This window comes from Lactuca saligna, chromosome 8 (assembly GCF_052625555.1).
Source record: "Lactuca saligna cultivar CGN05327 chromosome 8, ASM5262555v1, whole genome shotgun sequence".
NCBI classification, from domain to species: domain Eukaryota; kingdom Viridiplantae; phylum Streptophyta; class Magnoliopsida; order Asterales; family Asteraceae; genus Lactuca; species Lactuca saligna.
In genome coordinates this window covers 202,540,976-202,564,957 of record NC_136424.1, presented here as the reverse complement: position 1 = coordinate 202,564,957, position 23,982 = coordinate 202,540,976, and positions in this window count along the sequence as shown.

The window sequence follows — 23,982 nt, the reverse complement described above, 5'->3', positions numbered from 1 at the left end:
GTTACCCTAAATTGTGAGACATTCTCTCTATCCGTACGTCCGAGTGCGGAATATAATTCCTGGTAGTTATAATCAGAGTCTCCTGGAAGGGGAACGTGATACTTGTATATAGATCTATATTGGGTTTGACACCCTACACCTTGCTGTTAGCTACAGTGGGACCTGCAGGTCTACGGGTGACAAATGTCATTTCATTTTCACGATGCTTGAGAAACGTCGTGGCAGGTTCAAATAGTCATAGTATGATTATAGCGACTCACATAGGGAGATAAAAATTCATAAAGTTTACGGGATTTCATAAAAACCTAAGTCGGTTTTAGGTTGATTTAAATTCACTTTTTATATCAATTCAAACTCACGACTTTTCTACTAAGTAAGAATGATTTCTTATACATTTTGGTCTTTGGTTATAAGGCTACATTATACGGATTTTAAGGAAAATATCGGATTTTTCTGAAACAAACACGACATTTACATGTGAAAGACTTCCACTAAGATTCATAACAAAAACTTATGAACTCACCAACCTTTGTGTTGACACTTTTCGAACAACTTGTATTCTCAGGAAATCACTAAACAGGAAATCAAGTGCTTTTGAGGATGGGACGTTAAGGCGTCAAATTTTTCATATTTTGTCAACATATTGTAATTGATTTTGAAACATGTAATTCATACAAGTGATGTAACTTTTTCAATTATATATATGTTGGTTGTGTTTGCTTAAATTACTATTGAAATTGTGGTTATGATACTATACATGAAGTCCTCCACCCCCGGACGTTTCCGCCATCCTTGGTTTGAGGGTGTGACAGATTGGTATCAGAGCGCGGTTTATAGTGAATTAAGTATGTCAAACCACATAAGATATACAAACTATAAACACATTTGGGACTAAAAGTCTCTGATTCTTAAAACGCTTTAACGAGTTGTACTTTTAGAAAACAAATAATTTCTTGTTTTAAAGTATACTTACATGCATTATATACTCGCATGGTGTCATAACTTAGGAGAACATAAATTGAAAGAGGAGGAGTCGAACATTATTAGTACGCCTTAGCATGTGTAATCAGTTCTGGGAGGGATATAGCCTGATCAACTATATCCGTCCGAGAAGTAACTTACGCACACTAAGGAATAGTCGTAATGAGCGACAAATCTAATAATCTAACTACACTCCATAAAGAACACGCTAAGAACCAAATATAAACATTTAAAAATACTATAGGAGTATTTGTACGTTTCTATAGCACCAGGTTATTATTTTCCGATATGTGCTTCTTAACCCCCCCCCCCCTTTTCTCGTGCAGACTACATGGCAGGATTTCATATACCCGGGCACCCATATTTTCCCAATCAGGGAAACGCGGGATGGATTGATGATGAGCCTGAGGAGGATCCCGAAGAGGATCCCAAGGAGGATCCCGAAGAGGATCCCGAGGAGGATCCCGAAGAGGATCCCGAAGAGGAGCCCGAGGAAGAAGACGAACAAGAAGAAGAAGAGGAAGACGACCAAGAAGAAGAGGAGGAAGACGAAGAAGAAGAAGAGGAAGATGATGAGATAGTCATGTTTGGGAACGAAATGGAGGAACCACCGGAAGTATTCAACCCTCCCTACATCGCGAGGGTACCCGCGCACCGTTTTGGATACAACGGACCTGAACCCCCTTGGGTAACAACGATCGAAAGATGGAACCGACAACAACGCCAGCGGTCACCATATGGCTACCAACGAGGTTACTATGATCTCACTCATGGTGGACCGGCTGACAGAGCTCTCCCCGTCACGATACAGCGAATAGCAAGTATGGATGATCGTGGTAGGACGACGACCGATCAGGTCCAGGAGTTAAGCGCCATCGTACAGTCTACTACTGATCGTACCAGAGACCTGGAACAAGACTCTCACCACAGAGACCAACTCATACAAGACCTTCTCGCTGCTCAAGCAGAAACAAGAGAGTATCGGGAAAGATACATGGCACTCGAAGAGAGAATGGTTGCAGCTGAACGCAGATTGGCGGAACTACAGGGCGCATCGACATCATCGCAGCCTCCGTCAAAGAAGGGTCGTAGTGATTAGAACTCGTTACTATTCTCACGTCTTGGTAGTAAAATTTTATGAGTACGCATTGGTGCTACTCTTTGTATGTAGGACGACCCTGCGACTAAGTGATTACACTATTCAAAGGGCTTTTGTAATGCCAAAGCTATCTTTTGTAACGATGTAATGTAGACCCTTATGTGGTCAAACTTTTCCCTCTAAACGTTATGTACTAAAAGTTATCAATGAAATTTGGCATGCGTTTTATTTAATGAATGTTTGGCACTAGACATCCTAACCTGATCACACAAACAGTTTATGAATAATAAAGTTTTGATAAAATACAAGAGGGATGAAACCAGTAACACTCGACTCGTTATCACTATTGAAGTCTTACCGACTGGTCATTTTTTTATGACAGAACCATGCCACCAAGGAAAAGACCAAGACCTTCCAACAACACAGTGCCGCCTCCACCACCACCCCCGCATTTTGATCCTGTGATGTTTCAGGCTGCAGTAATGGCAGCCGTGGCGGCAACAATGTCGCAAATGGGTACCAATGGTTCTGGCGGTTCTGGATCAGGAGCTACCAATTCCATTCATGGGGACAGCACGGGGGGGGGGGGGGGGGGGGGGAACGAAGGAGTGCTCTTACAAAGACTTCACGAATGGAAAACCCGATCCTTTCAATGGAAGCGGTGTGACAATCGTCAATCTTGAGTCAAGTCAAATCATCAAGTCAAGACCGATCAACTCGATTAAACCTTGTGTATTAGGGTTTGTGTTATGTTCATACTGTATAACTTGCTATATTAATGGGAAAACTTCACTTGAGAAAAGTCTTGTGTTAAAAATTTTCTAAACCCTAGTGCTAATCAATGAACTAAACTGATAAAACAATGTTGCATACTCATCGGGAGTGTGTAAGATCCTTAAACAAGGCTTAATAGGGTTTACAAACCTTGCATTGCGAAGCCGGACACTCACACATGCCACACTCGAAACCTCTCTCAATCGTTTTCACTCTACCTCTCTCTATTTGAAATCTCTCTAAGTAGGTGAAACTTCTCCCAAAACTCTCTTTGTATGAGAAATCTCTATAAGTATGTTAAATGTCTCCAAATCTCTCTAAGAATGTGAAATCTCTCCCAAATCTCTCCAAGAATGTCAAATCTCTCCCAAATCTCTCCAAGTATGTGAAATCTCTCCCAAATCTCTCTCAAAAGCTTCCCGTAACTTTTTAGAATCATTCGGGTCATTCCGACCCTTAACCGGGTCAAAAACGGCTTAAAACGGGATAAAAACGAGAAAAATGGACCTTAGGAACCAAAACCCTCTTATGAGAGGCGAAGGTCCTTAGGAACCGAAGGTACTGTTCACCCGACCGAAAGTGAGAGGACCGAACCCGAGCCAGAAGGAACCGAACCCAAGAAAAGGAGGAACCGAAGGTATTATTCACCCGAACCGAAGGTACTGTTCACCCGACTGAAGGTACTGTTCACCACTAACCGAAACCGAACCCTGCTCAAGAGGAACCAAACCGAAACTACTGTTCACTAAGCGAACCGAAGGTACTGTTCACTACTGTTCACTACAGTCCGTTCGGTTCGCACGTTCTCGCCTCTTATTCCCGAACCGAACCCCCGCCTTCTCTCGCTTCTCGCTCTGTCTCTTCGCGCCTTCTGTTCTCTCCTCCCTCTCTCGGTTCCTTCCCTTTTCCCTTCTTCGTCTCTCGGTTGCTGCCTCCCTCTCTCTCGGTTTAGCATAAGAAGGCCGAGCCTCGGCCAGATTTCGCATATTTGTCACTTTTAGCCCATTTTTGATATTTTTAACATTTTAAGTCCGTTTTTCGTGATTTTAAAGCGGGATTTTCTCCAGAAATTATATTTTAACATAATAAACCCTAAATATTCATAATTTAAACATATTTTGATGAAAATCATTATTTAAACAATAAAAATCAAATGGGTGAATTATTAAAGGTGGAGTGTTGACTTTGCCTTATCCAAAGTCACAAGCAACCACCCCACACCCACTCTATGACCAGCCATACCTCCCCACCTTACCTAGGTCACATCAATGTCCCTCACACTCAATTTACCCTCATTCCCACGTTTTTAGAGCTGGAACAAACATCCTCTCTCCTCATTTCTCTCAATTGCCCTCATTTCACTAAGTATCAAACACCACTTTTCTCTCAAACTTTTCCCACTCAAATTTCGATATTCAAGGCTGGTTTTCAAGTGTTCTTCCACTCTTAGTAAGTATAATTCATCCTCCTTATGATTATTTCACTTCATTCTACTCAAATCATGAATATCTTACACAAACTCCATCATATTAACGTTAGAGCTTCGAATCTTCAAGGGATTCTTCAAGTGTTCTTGGGTTGAACACTTCTCTTCTTCAACACTCATCTACTGAAACCACTCAAGGTGAGTTCATACCCCTACATTTTCATGTTTTCTCAAGTTTTTATGGGGGGAATACAAGTTAAAACACTAAGAACATAACTAAATTTCTCTAACAGCCTTCATCGGAAAGGTTCAACTCCATTCACGGACTGTTTTGGGTATCTTAAACATTTTTGTTTTCAAAACTGTACAAGGTGCAATTAGTTCAAGTTCTTAGCTTTAAAATGGCTACTTGCACATCTCCATACGATTTTTCTACAATTTATGGTGATTTTTACAAAACTGCCTATCATTTCAAACAACAATCCGGACCAGTCTGTGATTTTGGACTTATTCACTCAAGTTGGAGGTCATTAAAAATCGTGATAAAAATTATGAGTAAACTAGACACATTTTGAGAACTCTCAGAATTTACGGATCTAGTTTTCGACTTCGTATGATTTTTCTATGATTTTTCCAAAAACAGGGAAGAATGGATAAATTTAGCCAACAGCATGTAAATATCATAACACTTTGTATTATGTTGAGCAAAGTGTATGATCATAAGTTCTAATATTTGAATGTGTTTCCTTGTTAGTTTATCATTATGAACTGAAACTAAGTCATTCATATTAAATATTATTCATTCATTTTAGAACATGTATATTAAACTATAAGAAGTATAGTTGATAAATTCACATCACTAATACATTTCCATAAAAGAATTCATACACATTACATACATTTTAGATAAACTATAATAGGTATAGTTTATGATACATCACTCAACGCACTCGTACAAAAAGGGTACATTCATACAAGAAAGATTTATATTCACACACATTTCACGTAAACTTGTTAACCTATATTGTGAGACTCTATCTCTCCCCGTACGTCCGAGTGCGGGTTATAATTCCTGGTAGTTATAATCAGAATCTCCTTGAGGGAGAACGTGATACTTGTATATAGATCTATATTGGGTTTGACACCCCACACCTTGCTGCTAGCTACAGTGGGACCTGCAGGTCTTCGGGTGACAAATGTCATTTCATTTTCGCGACGCCTGAGAAACGTCGTGGCAGGTTCACATAGTCACAGTATGATTATAGCGACTCACCTAGGGAGATAACAATTCATAAAGTTTACGGGGTTTCATAAAACCGAAGTAGGTTTTAGGTTGATTAAGAAATTTACCTTCCATATCATTTTAAACTCACGACATTTCTACTAAGAAATGAGGATTTCTTATACATTTTAGTCTTTGGTTATAAGGCTACATTTTTCTTCGGATTTCAAGGAAAATATCGGGTTTTTCTGACACAAACGCGACATTTACATGTGATAGACTTCTACTAAGTTTTATTAATAAAAGCTTATGAACTCACCAACCTTTGTGTTGACACTTTTCAAACAACTCGTATTCTCAGGAAAACACTAAACAGGTAATCAAGTGCTTTTGAGGATGGGACGTTAAGACGTCAAACTTTTCATATTTTGACAACATATTGTAATTGATTTTGAAACATGTAATTCATACAAGTGATGTAACTTTTTCAATTATATATATGTTGGTTGTGTTTGCTTAAATTATTATTGAAATTGTGGTTATGATACTATACATGAAGTCCTCCACCCCCGGACGTTTCCGCCATCCTTGGTTTGGGGGTGTGACAAGCGGGGGCATCATCACGCTGGTGCAATGGTTCGAAAGGACCAAGGCAGTTTTCGAAATCTGCGCTTGTCCCGAAGCGAGCAAGGTCAAGTATGCGGCATTCACTTTCACTGGAAAAGCACTTACTTGGTGGAATGGCCGAGTTAAATCACTTACTCCCGCAGTAGCTAACGCTATCAGCTGGGAGGATTTGAAAGCCTTAATGTTAAAGGAATACTGCCCGAGGGGCGAAATACAAAAACTTGAAGAAGAACTTTGGAACCTCAGAATGACAGGCACTGATCTTGAAACTTATACTACCCGTTTCAATGACCTAGCACTTCTCTGTCCAACAATGGTCACTCCAGAAGAGAAGAAGGTGGAACGATACCTCTGGGGGCTGTCATCCCATATTCAAGATAGTGTATTGGCCTCGAAACCCACTACCTTTGAGAGTGCCAAGGAATTGGCACAACAACTTATAGATCACAGGGCTAGCCATGGTACCGTGATAACCACCACCGATCGAACAAAAAGAGGGAACAACAAGAGGAAGTTCTGGGGCAATAAAAAGAAACAACCAATGCAGGACCCCGCCAAAAAGCAACAGATTGTTGCTGTCCGTGCCGCCACTACTACTGTCACTCCAGCGCCGCCGAAACAGTACACGGGAACTCTTCCCAAGTGCAACAAGTGTAACTACCATCATAACGGTTCTTGTCGAGAGTTACACTGCACTAACTGCAACAAGAAGGGACACACCGCACGATTCTGTAGAGCGACTACCCAACCCGCCGCTCAAGCTGCTACGACCGCCAACACTGGAGCAAGCCAAACCTGCTATGGATTTGGTGAAACGGGACACTTCAGGAGGAACTGCTCCAATGCACGAGCCCCTAATACTGGGGGTGTAGGGAGAGTCCTAGCTTTAGGTCAGGGAGAAGCAGTCAAGGATCCCTCTGTGGTTACTGGTACGTTCCTCCTCAATAACTCTTATGCATGCGTACTTTTCGATAGTGGGGCAGAAAGAAGTTTCATAAGTCACCAATTCAAACATATACTTAAGCAAAATTCCCAACCACTAGAAGATTCTTACGTCGTAGAAATGGAAAATGGAAAGGTTGAGCGCGCTAACAATATTTACATAGGGTGTACTCTCACTCTAGACAACCATTTGTTCAAAATTGACCTTATGCCGGTCACCATAAAAAGTTTCGACATAATCATTGGTATGGATTGGTTAAGCCTTCATTGTGCCGACATTCAATGTTACGAAAGGGCCGTCTGCCTCAATCTTCCGAATGGCAACATTCTCACCGTTTATGGCAATAATCCTAGTGCGAACCTACAAATCATCTCCTGTGTTAAAACCCAAAAGTACCTCCGAAAGCAATACCATGCATTCTTAGCCCACGTCGTAGATAAGAAACAAGAGGTGAAGGACATCAAAGAAATTCCAGAAGTATGCAACTTCCCTGATGTATTCCCAGACGATCTGCCAGGTGTACCATTCGCACGACAAGTCGAATTTTGGATCGACTTAATCCCAGGAGCTACCCCCGTCGCCAGGGCTCCATATCGCTTAGCACCGGCAGAAATGCAAGAACTATCCAGCCAGTTGAATGAACTGTTGAGCAAAGGGTTCATCAGGCCAAGCTTCTCGCCCTGGGGAGCATCAGTCTTGTTTGTAAAGAAGAAGGATGGATCTTTTCGCATGTGCATAGACTACCGAGAACTAAACAAACTCACTATCAAGAACCGTTATCCCCTACCCCAAATCGATGACCTCTTCGATCGGCTCCAAGGAGCCAGCTACTTTTCAAAAATCGACCTGAGTTCGGTCTATCATCAACTACGAGTTCAGGAAGAGGATATCCCCAAGACGGCATTCAGAACTCGCTATGGGCACTACGAATTTGTAGTGATGCCATTCGGATTAACAAACGTGCCTGCGGCGTTCATGGATTTGATGAACCGAGTGTGTCGACCCTTCTTGGATAAATTCGTCATCGTATTCATCGATGATATCTTGGTCTATTCGAGAACTGAAGAAGAGCACAGACAACAACTATGACTAGTTATGGAGATTTTAAGAACTGAGAAGCTTTACGCCAAGTTCTCAAAGTGTGAGTTTTGGCTCCGTGAAGTAGGATTCCTTGGCCACGTAGTAAGCAAGAAAGGAATACACGTGGATCCCTCAAAGATCAAAGCAATCGAAGATTGGTCAACACCTACAATGCCAACAAAAATCCGAAAGTTTTTGGGACTCGCAGGCTACTATCGAAGATTCATACAAAACTTCTCCAAGATCGCTAAGCCTCTCACCACCTTGACTCAGAAAGGCGTGGTGTTCGAATGGGAAGATAAACAAGAAGCCGCCTTCCAGACACTAAAGCAAGCCCTATGGAGCACACCAGTCTTGTCTCTTCCAGAAGGAACCGATGATTTTGTGGTGTATTGTGATGCTTCAAATCAAGGCCTCGGCTGTGTGCTCATGCAAAGGGGAAAATTCATCGCTTATGCATCAAGGCAACTTAAGACACATGAAGTTAATTATACAACCCACGACCTTGAACTGGGAGCGGTGGTGTTCGCCCTGAAGATCTGGAGGCACTACCTCTACGGCACCAAGTGCACCATCTTCACTGATCACAAAAGTCTTCAGCACATTCTCAATTAGAAAGAACTTAAGTAGATGGGTGGAATTACTAAATGACTACGAATGTGAAATTCGCTACCACCCGGGCAAGGCCAATTTAGTAGCCAATGCCTTAAGCAGGAAAGAATACTCGGGTCACCGAGTAAAATCCCTAGCCATGACCATCCACTCCCAACTGGCCACGCAGATCAAGGATGCCCAATTAGAAGCCTTGAAACCAGAAAACGTGGCAAGCGAAGCACTAAGAGGGATGGACAAGAACTTGGAAGTCAAAGATGATGGAACTCGTTATCTCATGAATCGAATCTGGACACCGAAGTTTGGTAGGTACCGAGACGTTGTAATGAACGAGGCCCACAAGACTCGATACTCCATTCACCCTGGGTCAGATAAGATGTATCTAGACCTCAAAAGGTTATACTGGTGGCCAAACATGAAGGCTGAAATTGCTACTTATGTGAGCAAGTTCCTCACTTGCGCCAAGGTCAAGGTGGAATATCAGAAGCCATCAGGACTACTTCAGCAACCAGATATACCCGAGTCGAAGTGGGAGCGAATAACCATGGACTTCATAACCAAACTGCCTAAAACATCAGGTGGGATGGATACCATATGGGTTGTCGTGGACAGATTGACCAAGTCCGCGCACTTTCTGCCAATAAAGGAAACGGACAAGATGGAGAAGTTAACCAGGACGTACATTAAAGAGATCGTGCGACTGCATGGTGTACCAACATCCATTATCTCTGACTGGGATATTAGATTCACCTCGCGATTCTGGCAGTCCCTACAGAAGCCTCTGGGAACTAGGCTTGACATGAGTACAGCCTACCATCCACAAACTGACGGGCAAAGCGAGAGAACCATCCAGACATTGGAAGATATGCTGAGAGCCTGTGTGATAGATTTTGGTAGGGCATGGGATACCCATCTTCCACTTATCGAATTCTCTTATAATAACAACTATCACACTAGCATTGGAGTCGCTCCATTCGAAGCTCTCTACGGTCGCAAGTGTAGATCACCTCTGTGTTGGGCCGAAGTCGGGGATACTCAGCTAGCCAGGGGCAAATCCCTGATAGCACCCTTACTGGGCCTGAAATCATAAGGGAAACCACAGAAAAGATCATTCAAATTCGGGAAAGACTGAAGGCGTCTCGTGATCGACAAAAGAGTTACGCGGATAAGCGACGCAAACCTTTAGAATTCCAGGTCGGAGACCGAGTCCTAATAAAAGTTTCCCCCTGGAAAGGAATGATACGTTTCGGTAAACGTGGGAAACTAAACCCAAGGTAAATCGGACCATTCGAAATCCTTGCTAGGATTGGTCCTATGGCGTACAAACTTCGACTACCACAAGAACTTAGTAACGTACACCCTACCTTCCACGTATCCAACTTAAAGAAGTGTCTGTCTGACGAGACACTCGTAATACCGCTCGACAAAATCGAAGTTAATGAAAATCTCCACTTTGTGGAGGAACCCGTTGAGATCATGGATCGAGAGAGCAAGAGAACGAAACATAGTCGCATTCCCATAGTGAAGGTTCGTTGGAACGCGAAACGAGGGCGTGAGTTTACCTGGGAACGCGAAGATCAAATGAAGCAAAAGTATCCGCATCTTTTCCCAAACCCTTGAAGTCCCAGCCGAATTTAAATTTCGGGACGAAATTCCCTCTAACGGGGGGATGATGTGACAATCGTCAAGTCGAGTCATCAAGTCAAACCGGTCAACTCGATTAAACCTTGTGTATTAGGGTTTGTGTTATGCTCATACTGTATAACTTGCTATATTAATGGGAAAACATCACTTGGGAAAAATCTTGTGTTAAAATTTCCTGAGCCTTAGAGAAAATCAATGAACTAAACTGATAAAACCATGTTGCATACTCATCGGGAATGTGTAAGATCCTTAAACAAGGCTTAACAGTGTTTACGGACCTTGCATTGCAAAGCCGGACACTCACAAATGCCACACTCGAATCCTCTCTCAATCGTTTTCACTCTATCTCTCTCTATTTGAAATCTCTCTAAGTATGTGAAATCTCTCCCAAAACTCTCTTTGTATGAGAAATCTCTCTAAGTATGTGAAATCTCTCCAAAATCTCTCTAAGTATTTGAAATCTCTCCCAAATCTCTCCAAGTATGTGAAAGCTCTCTCAAATATCTCTCTGTATGAGAAATCTCTCCAAGAATGTCAAATCTCTCCCAAATCTCTCCAAGTATGTGAAATCTCTCTCAAATATCTCTCTGTATGAGAAATCTCTCCAAGAATATCAAATCTCTCCCAAATCTCTCCAAGTATGTGAAATCTCTCTCAAATATCTCTTTGTATGAGAAATCTCTCCCTAAATGCCAAATCTCTCCAAGTATGTGAAATCTCTCCCAAATCTCTCTCCAAAGTTTCCCGTAACTTTTTAGAATCATTTGGGTCATTCCGACCCTTAACCGTGTCAAATACGGCTTAAAACGGGGTAAAAACGAGAAAAATGGACATCAGGAACCGAAACCTCTCGAGAAGAGAGAAGCTTCTTATGACCCGAAGGTCCTCTTAGGGACCAAGAGCAAGGAGGAGCCGAACCCTCCTGAGCCGAAGGTCCTCTCAGGGCCGAACCTCGCCCAGGAGGAACCGAACCCGAACCACGCTTAAGAGGAACCGAACCCGAACCCCGCTTAAAAGGAACCGAACCTTGCCCCGGAAGAACCGAACCCGAAGGTACTGTTCACCACTGTTCATTCGACACATTTCGGTCGGACGCATCGCCTCTTATCTCCGGACCGACCCCCCCCCTCGCCTTCGCCTTCACCTCTCGCTTCCTCGCCCCTTCGTTTCCTTTTGTTCATCTCGTTTCGGGCTATAGCCCCCAGCAAGGACCGAACCTCGGCCTAGGGACCGAGAGGTCTCGCTGGGAATGCCTTTCTTCCCGGTTTTCGCGTAGTTTTGCGTTTAAGGCCCGTTTTTAATTATTTTAACGAGAGATTTTCACCCAAAATCATATTTTAACATAATAAACCCTAAATATTCACAATTTAATCATATTTTCATAAAAATCTTTATTTAAATAATAAAAGCAAGTGGGTAAAGTACAAAGAGGTGGAGTGTTGACTTTGCTTTACCTTATGACACAAGCAACCACTCCCACACCCACTCTATGACCAGCCACACCTCCCCACCTTACCTAGGTCACTTCAATGTCCCTTACACTCAATTTCTACTCATTCCCACGTTTTTAGAGCTGGAACAAAACACCCTCTCTCCTCATTTCTCTCATTTGCTCTCATTTCACTAAGTATCAAGCACCACTTTTCTCTCAAACTTTTTCTCCACAAATTTCGAGATTCAAGGCTGATTTTCAAGTGTTCTTCCACTCTTAGTAAGTATAATTCATCCTCCTTATGATTATTTCACTTCATTCTACTCAAATCATTGATTTCTTACACAAACTCCATATCTATGATGTTAGATTCTCGAAAATCTTCAAGCCATCTTCAAGTGTTCTTGAGTTAAACACTTCCATTCTTCAACAATCATCTACTGAAATCACTCAAGGTGAGTTCATACCCCTACATTTTCATGTTTTCTCAAGTTTTTAAGGGAGGGATACAAGTTAAAACACCAAGAACATAACAAAAATTTTCTAACAGCCTTCATCAGAAAAGTTCAACCCTATTCACGGACTGTTTTGGGCATCTTAAACATTTTTGTTTTCAAAACTGTACAAGGTGAAAATAGTTCAAGTTCTTAGATTTAAAATGACTACTTGCACATCTCCATACGATTTTTCTACAATTTATGGTGATTTTTACAAAACTGCCTATCCTTTCAAACAACAATCCGGACCAGTCTGTGATTATGGACTTTTTCACCCAAGTTGGAGGTCATTAAAAATCGCGATAACAATTATGAGTAAACTAGACACATTTTGTGAACTCTCAAAATTTACGGATCTAGTTTTCGACTCGGTCTGATTTTTCTATGATTTTTCCAAAACATGGCAGAATGGCTAAAGTTAGCCAACAACATGTAAATATCATAACACTTTGTATTATGTTGAGCAAAGTGTATAATCATAAGTTCTAATTATTGAATGTGTTTCCTTATTAGTTTGTCATCATGAACTGAAACAAAGTCATTCATAATAAATATTAATCATTCATTTTAGAACACGTATATTAAACTATAAAAGTATAGTTTAATAAATCCATAACACTAATACATTTCCATAAAAGAGTTCTTATATATTACAAACGTTTTAGATAAACTATAATAGGTATAGTTTATGATATATTGCATAACACACTCGTACTAAAAGAGTACATTCATACAGAAAAGGTTTACACTCACACACAGTATACGTAATCTTGTTACCCTAAATTGTGAGACATTCTCTCTATCCGTACGTCCGAGTGCGGAATATAATTCCTGGTAGTTATAATCAGAGTCTCCTGGAAGGGGAACGTGATACTTGTATATAGATCTATATTGGGTTTGACACCCTACACCTTGCTGTTAGCTACAGTGGGACCTGCAGGTCTACGGGTGACAAATGTCATTTCATTTTCACGACGCTTGAGAAACGTCGTGGCAGGTTCACATAGTCATAGTATGATTATAGCGACTCACATAGGGAGATAAAAATTCATAAAGTTTACGGGATTTCATAAAAACCTAAGTCGGTTTTAGGTTGATTTAAATTCACTTTTTATATCAATTCAAACTCACGACTTTTCTACTAAGTAAGAATGATTTCTTATACATTTTGGTCTTTGGTTATAAGGCTACATTATACGGATTTGAAGGAAAATATCGGATTTTTCTGAAACAAACGCGACATTTACATGTGAAAGACTTCCACTAAGTTTCATAACAAAAATTTATGAACTCACCAACCTTTGTGTTGACACTTTTCGAACAACTTGTATTCTCAGGAAATCACTAAACAGGAAATCAACTGCTTTTGAGGATGGGACGTTAAGGCGTCAAATTTTTCATATTTTGTCAACATATTGTAATTGATTTTGAAACATGTAATTCATACAAGTGATGTAACTTTTTCAATTATATATATGTTGGTTGTGTTTGCTTAAATTACTATTGAAAATGTGGTTATGATACTATACATGAAGTCCTCCACCCCCGGACTTTACCGCCATCCTTGGTTTGAGGGTGTGACACTAACTTTGGAAATTTGCCACTTTTAGCCCCTCTTTCCATATTTTCTTCATTTTGACTTTCCCCGAAGCCCCAGTTTCAATTTTAGCACCCGCAACACGTCCTGAAGCTCCCGAGAAGCCCGGATATTTTATCTTTTCTATTTTGATCCCCTACCTTCGCAGAGCCCGGTTTTCAATTAAGCTCCCGGTTTTCAACATAGAAAGTCATATTTAAAGTCGAAATCCTGTCCAAATTACTATTTTAACCCCCAGTTAACTTAAGGTGAGTTCAATATATAGGAATAATTGTATGTTATGTGTTATATGTACGATGTGCTTCTCAGTGTTATTATTCTGAGTTATTTTCCCGTGTTATTTTATTCGCTATGTTTATAGCAAATATAATATCTTTGACCATGTGATCAGTGAAAGAACTTAGATTTACATTGGTACTGGTGCATAGCCTCTGGCCATGTAGTGCAGGTCTCCGTAAGAGAATGACTTGTATTCTATGGCATTAGCAGAAAGTTTGATAGGAATGGTATGTAGCCTCCGACCATGTAGAGCATAACTCCGTAAGGGAATGAACTCTATTCTATGGTATTGGCAAATTGTTAAACACGACGTGAAAACCTGAAATCTATCATATTGATAATCAGAAATTATATGTCTTCTGTTCCATTTGGGCCAAAGCTTTATTGATGCATATCAAGTATTGAAATCGTTATGTCTCATTGAAATGTATATCTTTGAATAAAGTCTTTGATTGATATGAACGCTTGTCACATGATTTCACATATTTCTTGTTGTTCCTCTTTGCTTTTGCCACATTGAAGTATATATAAGGAATAAGATTATATTGTATCTATTTATTGAATTCACTAAGCGTTATCACTTATTCCTAATAATGTTTAACAATTGCAGGTGATGAGTATCCAATATAGTTTTATACTGCTGAAAGATTTAGAATAGTTAATACTATTTCTCTGTATTTTAATGTTCATGTATGTATATGAATAGTAGATTCCTGGGTAGACATGAAATGTAATAAAATTTAGTCGGTTTGTATCCCATCCTTTGTAATCACTTTATCAATATAAAATATTGTTTTATAAATATGCATGTAGCATGTTTTGAGGAAGTAACTTAAGAATAATATTAGAATAGTATGAAAGTTTGAGTCTTTCATAAATACAAAAGTTGGGGTCTTTCAATCATGGTATCAGAGCAATGGTTTAAGTGAACTAAATATCACGGATTGATATTTAGACTTAAACTGTTGGAAGCTCAATATATGAGCTGATTCATAATAAGTATATGGATACAAACCATAGGAAATATTTAAGTGGGGGATTGGGTAGTGATAATCCCTAGTATTCTAAGATATTAAGTTACTTCAGAATTTTAAGAAAATTAGTTTAAGTAAACTAGAAATTTTATGAATTATTAAGTAAAGATGATACGATATATTTTAGGTTGAATACCTAATGGAGTCAAGCACTATCATATTAAGAGGAGATATGCCTTATATTCTGTTATGTGCTAAATGATAAATGAATATAGAGAAGACATATGCCTTATATTCTATTATGTGAGAAAGCATAAGGTCTGTTGCCGACCATGGTTTAGAAAATTTTATAAAATTTTCATTATAGACTTTTTCAGAGTGATAAAGAGACTTATGATAGTTGACATCGATAGGTTTATAAATAAACGATCGCGCGATATCGTAAAATAATAAATATGAATTGTTATCGTAATAAGTGTATAATTACCAATAGAGTGGTAAAATACATTTAAAGTATGTTTGATATATTATAACATCTTTGGAAAAAAGATGTGCGTTTGAAACACGTTTGGACAAGATAAATGTGTTAGTGCAAATCCACGAAGTTGTTCTACCGCTGTTCAGATTGAAGCAATGATTATTTAGAGAGTCAGAAGAACCGAAGATGGTGATCAGTATTTCGGAAGTATCACAATGAATGTTGTGCAAGATTTAGAAGAATTAAATGAAGATCAAAAGAAAGGCTAATGAAGTTTTCAGACTCAATAGGCCAAGAATTTGTGATATAAAGTTCCATTGTGTGATAAGCCGACCTTAACATACTAGTTTGGGATGGTGAATTGAGTCATTTAGTGGTAAATGGTTAAGCAACTTACTTGTTTAAGTAAGGTAGAATGCTTAATTGAAGAAGAAATACACCCATAGTATTGTATGAGAAAAGATGTTGTAGTAAGGAATGAGAGAGAACCAAGTTGAAGCTAGTAAAGCTTGCTGAGATGCAGCTAAGATGCAGACTTCTTAGGATAGACTCCTATGAAGTAGACTTAGACTTACTCAGATACAAGAATAACAATGTCAAAGAAGAATAAAGAAATGAACAAAAGTGCATGATGGATTGCATGAGTTAGAAGATGATGCAAGTAATAAAAGACCGTTTGTCTCCATGCTACTAAAGTAAATTTTGGAATAGTGTGTCTTGTAGAGTAGACACTACTCAAGAAAGAATTAATATGAAGAAATGGAAGTAAAATTTCTATCGACCTATGGAAAAGTATTTGGATATATTAAATCGAGCATATGCATGAGAAGAATCCTAAAATGCGAGTATAGGTAATCCAATATATGTTTGATAGAAGTTGAGTCTAGGAGAAATTGTTGTACATATTTGTTTGAACACATTCATGTGTAATAAGTTGCTTTGTGAAAACTTTTGAATGGTGACTTGGGAACTGCGAGACAATACTTGGGACGAGTATGAGTAGGTGTGAATAATAGTGGAGGCCTATATTACTGGAAGCACAGAACTCACACTTGGATCAGGAAAAGTCACAAGGTTACCAAGAAGCTAGTAAATGATTCCATTTTATTCATGTGTGTCGTTACCTTTGATTCGGTAATGAATAAGAAGGCAAGTATTGTTCAACTCTTAAAGAATCGAGTCTGATTAGTACAAATCTGCGAAAGGAGTTAATTGGTTCAGAGAACCATGTCTTATATAGTGACAAAACATTAGTATGAATACTGAAGAAGTAAATGGTCGAGGTAGTCGATAGAAATATGATAATCTTCATTAAAGAATTGAACAATCATTAGCCAGAGATGTGACTTGCTATGTGGTGTTACTAGCCACAAGAAATGTATCCGTCCTACTCTTACTAGTCAAATGGCGGGGAGTCAAGTTGTCGTTCAACAATCAAAGAATACTCCTACTAAAAAGGAAGAGGTGTCAAAAGCTAAAAGATGTGTATATCCGAAAGCATGAATTAGAGATACGTGATGCTATTCTTTCTATTCTTAAGCATCCACATGTTGATCAAACTCTTTTTGTTTTCATTATTCAATTAGCTCGATTTATTCGTTCTGATTCTAATACAAGATTTTGGATCGTTATTTGTCTTGTGCGAGATAGAAACAAAAGTCATTAGAATATGACCATTCGAGTTGTTGTTATAGCAAAAGTAAAGACCTTATCTTGGGTTTAGTCTATAAACCAAGAAGGAGCAGGAGTCTACAATGAGAATTGAGTTTTAACTCAAAGATTAGGTTCGAATGTTCAATATAGAATGAAGAGCGGGTGCAAATTTGAACACCGCCAGTAATTAGGAAGTTTGAAGAATTTGACAATCGTTTGGAAAACTAAAAGTTAAATATCATACATTTTAGATTACCACAAAGGGAGTAAGTTAAATCTCGAATGTTGTGACTAGTAATTTTCTCGTAAACTCTAGATCTACTCACATCTTATTTTATTTCAATGTCTCAAATTCTTTCGTGCCTTATAAATTCGCATATTCTTTTCAAATTGCTTGTTACGCAATTGTCCAATAATTTCATATAGATAACATAGGAAATATATCATTACTTGCTGATAAAGACTATAGAGTTAGTGTTATAGGAATTGAAATTTCTAATCTTCCTGCTAACCTAATTCTTATCTTTGATATTATTCTCGACATGGATTGGTTGTTAAAGAACCACGCAGAGCTCTTGTGCTACAAAGAGATGATATGCATCCCTATCGAAAGGGAAGATTTTATTATGTCTACGGTGAAAATAATAAATTTCTTTCTTAAAAACTCGTAAATTATGTCGAAGGGATATTCTACTTATCCGACTTATACAGTTAATACCTTGAAAGAGGAGAAGAAAACTGTGAATGATAACCTTTGGAAAATCATCGACCGGCTGATAAAGAGTACATATATTCTCGCCACACGTGAAACGACTCCATTGGAGAAATACATGTAAGTTACTTAGACAAAATAGTGGCAAGTCATGGTGCGCCACTATAGATTATTTCCGACTGTGATACTCGTTTCAGTCCTAACTTTTGGGTGAGAATGAAGCATTAATTAGGATCTCGAGTTGCTCTTAGTACAACTTATCATCCTCATACAAATGGTCAAAAGAAGAGAGCAATCCAAACAGTAGAAAATATACTGAAGGTATATAAAGTATTGTATGAGCGTAACTATCATACTCAAATATGTTGACGTGATGTAAGACGGAAGATCTTTGGAGGATCTGAAATGATTCAAGACATCACTAACAAGATACAAATTTTTCGAGAAAGAATGAAAGCGGCCCATGATCGATAAATTCCCTATGCAAAAAAAAAAGAGGAGACGACTCGTAGAATTCTGGGTGGATGATTTAGTAATACTGAAAGTATTTCATGAAAAGGCGTTATACTACTTTGGAAGAAAGAACGGTTGGTAAGCAAGCATACTGCTTGGAATTGCCTAAAGATTTGACAAATATTAATGAAGTGTTTCATGTGCACTATCTATGTAAAGGTTTAAGCATATATGATGAAATGGATCTATTATCAAAGGTGAAATTGGATACTAAATTAAGTAGAAGAGATAGTAAATGAAAGAACGACTAATCTACATAATAAAGAAGTAGAGTTGCTGATTTTCAAGTAGAAACAGCATCAACGCCCAAATTATACTTGGGAAAAATAAGAATAAGATAAGAGCGAAGTATCCCTATTTGTTTTAATCATTATAATTTCGGGGACGAAATCCTCAAAAGGAGGAGGTATTTGTAACATACACGTTCTGAAATTGTGTATTGTTATTATTGAAAGTGAATAAAATTGAGTGTTGAGTTCTAACAAGATGGTTTTTACTAAAAATGAAGTAAAACTATGTTTAGAATCACTCAGAAAATATTGGAAGTCTTATGAGATTCCATTAAAAAGCCAAATAGTTAAATTTAGCGAAAATATAAAATTTGAAATAAGTAAAATTTTATTATTGAAAGTTGTAAATAGAAAGTTGTAGGCGAAAACCTCGTCGAAATCCGAGTTATAACGAAGAAGTTATGACCAACCGAACATCCGCGACAAAACCGGCACGGCACCAAATGACGTAAAAAGTGAGTTTTTGATAAACTACTTTTTTAGCCTTAGAAATCTAAATGAAAGTTGTAGTATTCGTTAAACCAAGAAATTCGATAAAAAGAACGTCAAAATCTGACTTCGTATGAGAAAGTTATGATTTTTCGAAGTTTCAACTTAGCAGTAGACAGCTAAAAACTCGAATTTTAGATTGATCGATATTTGACCGATACATCCTAAATGAGAATCGAAGGTCTCGTCATTTGTATTACAACGTTAAAAAGTCTGACGAAAACGGATGTCGGATGAAGAAGTTATGAATTTTTAACGGATTTTCCTGTACCGGTCTGTTAAAAATAATAATAATAAAAATAAAATCAAAATTAGCCGACGAAGTCTAAACGAAAGTTGTAGAGCATAATTTTAGCTAGGCGTGCATATAAAGAAAGTCAAAAACGGAGCTCGTATGCGATAGTTATGCATTTTAGAAGTTCGGGGCTCAAAATCCGAGAATTTTCGCATGAACAGTACCGACACGAAGCAGCTACGTCACCTCGCACAAAGCTACTGCATCACCGGAGACGTGGCCAAATCCGAAGCCGGCGCATCTATCAAGTTTCGTCGCTGGGGCCGTGGTCCAGCAGGAACGAGACAAGTCTTGCATCGGTGGCCAGTCCGACGCGAGAAACGTCTCGCCTACCAGCCTCGCATCCGAGCCACCCTGTCCGAGCCTCGCATTCGCGCTAGCTCCCCTCCTCTCGCTTCGTGGCCTTCGCTTCTCCTGCTGCGTGCCCCTCGCTGCTGATGCCACCGAGAGGCTTCGTTGCCTGGTTCCTTCTTAGCCGACTTCGGCCTTGGCCCTATATAAAGGGAGGCTGCGAACCTTGCCGACTAACTTTGGAAATTTGCCACTTTTAGCCCCTCTTTCCATATTTTCTTCATTTTGAATTTCCCCGAAGCCCTGGTATCAATTTTAGAAACCGAAACACATCCCAAAGTTCCCGATAAGCCCGAAAATTTTATCTTTTTGGTTTTGAAGCCCTACCTTCGCAGAGCCCAGTTTTCAATTAAGCTCCCAGTTTTCAACATAGAAAGTCATATTTAAAGCCGAAATGCTGTCCGAATTACTATTTTAACCCCGGTTAACTTAAGGTGAGTTCAATATATAGGAACAATTGTATGTTATGTGTTACATGTACTATGTGCTTCTGAGTGTTATTATTCTGAGTTATTTTCCCGTGTTATTTTATTCACTATGTTTATAGCAAATATAATACCTTTGACCATGTGATCAGTGAAAGGACTTAGATTCACATTGGTACTGGTACGTAGCCTCTGGCCATGTAGTGCATGTCTCCGTAAGAGAATAACTTCTATTCTATGGCATTGGCAGAAAGTTAGATAGGAATGGTATGTAGCCTCCGACCATGTAAAGCATGACTCCGTAAGGGAATGAAGTCTATTCTATGGTATTGGCAAATTGTTAAACAGGGCGTGAAAACCTGAAATCTACCGAAATACTAAACAGGGCGTGAAAACCTGAAATCTATCGTATTGATAATCAGAAATTATATGTCTTCTGTTCCATTTGGGCCAAAGCTTTATTGATGCATATCAAGTATTGAAATCGTTATGTCTCATTGAAAAGTATATCTTTGAATAAAGTCTTTGATTGATATGAACGCTTGTCACATGATTTCACATATTTCTTATTGTTCCTCTTTGCTTTTGCCACATTGAAGTATATATAAGGAATAAGATTATATTGTATCTATTTATTGAATTCACTAAGCGTTATCGCTTATTCCTAATAATGTTTAACAATTGCAGGTGATGAGTATCCAATATAGTTTTATACTGCTGAAAGATTTAGAATAGTTAATACTATTTCTCTGTATTTTAATTTTCATGTATGTATATGAATAGTAGATTCCTGGGTAGACATGAAATGTAATAAAACTTAGTCGGTTTGTATCCAATCCTTTGTAATCACTTTATCAATATAAAATATTGTTTTATAAATATGCATGTTGCATGTTTTGAGGAAGTAACTTAAGAATAATATTAGAATAATATGAAAGTTTGGGTCTTTCATAAATACGAAAGTTGGGGTCTTTCAATCATGGTATCAGAGCAATGGTTTAAGTGAACTAAATATCACGGATTGGTATTGAGACTTAAACTGTTGGAAGCTCAATATATGAGCTGATTCATAATAAGTATATGGATACAAACCATAGGAAATATTTAAGTGGGGGATTGGGTAGTGATAAACCCTAGTATTCTAAGATATTAAGTTACTTCATAATTTTAAGAAAATTAGTTTAAATAAACTAGAAATTTTAAGAATTTATAAACTTAAACAAGGGTAAATTACATGGATGGTCCCTGTGGTTTGGGGTAACCTGCGCGCCTAGTCCCTGAGCAAGATTTTTAACTCGGATGATCCCTAATGGTAAAATTCATCACCCTCCTGGTCCCTCACTTAACATCCCGTCTAGTTGCTCCGTTAAAACACCCCACGTGCAAGGCACGCAGGGGTATTTTTGTCTTTTTAATATTCTAGTGTTAAAACACCCCACTTCCACGCAGGGGTATTTTTGTCTTTTTAATATTCTAGTGTTACCGCCATGTTGTATACGAAGAGGCGATCATTTTGCTCTGTACTCCATCTTTTCATTCAGAAAACCCAGAAAAATTTCAACATTCCGATAAGAAAACCCTAATCGTGATATCTTCTCCTCTAAAACGCAATGGTGTTGTGGCGTATACGTGCAAATATGGAGGAAATTGATGTTGGACGTCATTACTGTAAGTATTCTCTCACTCTCAATCTTCTATAACTTGGATTTTGTTGAAACGTTATCTGAAGTGGGCTATTTCACAGGGGGGCATCCGACAATCTTTTCCATTAGGTTATACCATGGTGGAGAGTTCGCCAAATTTCCTGGAAGAAAGTACATCAAAGGAAAACAAACGTATATAGACTTACTCGACATGGATACTTTCTCAGTGCATGACATTGATGAAATGATGGAACAGTTAGGCTATGTTGATGAAGGTATACCTTTGTACTATCACTTTAAACGACCTTTTTCAGATTTAGATTTCGGGTTATTTGCTTTGGGTAGTGATCAGGATGTGAGACATCTGGGTACCTTCATTTCCAAGCATAAGTTGATTGAAGTCTATATTAAGCATGGAAAAACCCAATTACATACGTACACAATGTCGCCAAATCAAGCAAAAGTTCAAATAAAGGAAATTATTGAACCTCCATCATGTTCTCGTAGGCTTTTCTTAGATTGGTATGATACTGGGGAGACAAATGTTGTTGGGGATGCTTCTAAAGAGGCTAATGTAATGGACGTCACTGGAGATGACAATATGGACATAACTGATAATGGGGATAATAACAAGGAAGGAAATCCATGTGTTGAAGTTGAAATTGGGGACATATTTGAGCACACGAATGAAGTTGAATTTAGGGATGGTAACAAGGGTGGAGAAGATCCATGGTCTAAATTTGAAAGTGGGGACATGTTTGAGGACATAAACGAAGAAGAATTTGGAAGTGGGGACAACTTTGACGATGATAGTGGTTATAAATCCAGTGAGTCCGATGATATAGACTTTTATGTTGACAATGACAACATCTTAGATGATGTAGAAGTTGACATGAATGATTTCAATGATAACATTGATATGGATGCAGAGTGGGTTGGAGGTATGAATGACAATGTGGTACAAGAAGAGAATGAAGTTGGAGAGCTTAATGAAGTACTAAATAACGAGGTACTTTTTTCAGGATCATCTTCAGATGAAGGTCCAGTTGGTCAACGAAAGAAGACCATCAAAGCTATCCAACGAGCTCATGAGAATGATGAAGCAAATGTTGCTGAACCATTTTATATCCTTCAAACCTTTAATACAGCCCAAGAGTTTAAAGAAAGAGTTAAAGTCCATGCTATTGAGACAAGAAGGGAACTTGGTTTTGAAAAAAAATGACAAGAATAGGGTAAGATTTGTGTGTAGGGGGACAATACCAAAACTGGGAAACTTAGACAAAAGTGGGGAAGGTCAACAAGAAGTCAACAATGAAGATGAAGAGAAGTGCCCGTGGAGCCTCTACGCTAGTAAATGGAAACGTGATATAAACTGGATGGTCAAGTCTTACAACAAAGAACATCGTTGTCTCTAAACTCGGAATGTTAAAGAGTGTACTTATAAGTTTCTTGCCAAAAAGATTACAACTCAGGTGGAATCTAACCCAACTATTCCAATTCGTGCTTTACAAGAAAAACTGCAACGTGATTACCAAGTGGGACTTTCCAAGATGAAAGTGTTTAGGGCTAGAACTGAAGCTCTCAATCAGGTGCGAGGGGATTATGTTGGTCAGTATGCTCTATTGAGAGACTATGTTCAAGAACTTCAAAAACATAACCCAGACACGACTGTAAAGATTGATGTAGAGAGTCAACCAAATCCAAATTCAGAAACTAGAACTTTCAAGCACATATACATCTGTCTTGGTCCTTTTAAAAAAGGGATTTGCTGCTGGAAGAAGAGACTTTCTTGGTCTCGATGGTGCTTTTATGAAGGGTCCATACCCAGGACAAATACTTTCAGCTATGGTAACCTTTTTTCATATGAACTACATTTATATTATAAAAAGTTGTATTTTAGGTTATTGATGGTGCTTTAATTGTAAATTTTTTACTTATGTAGGGAA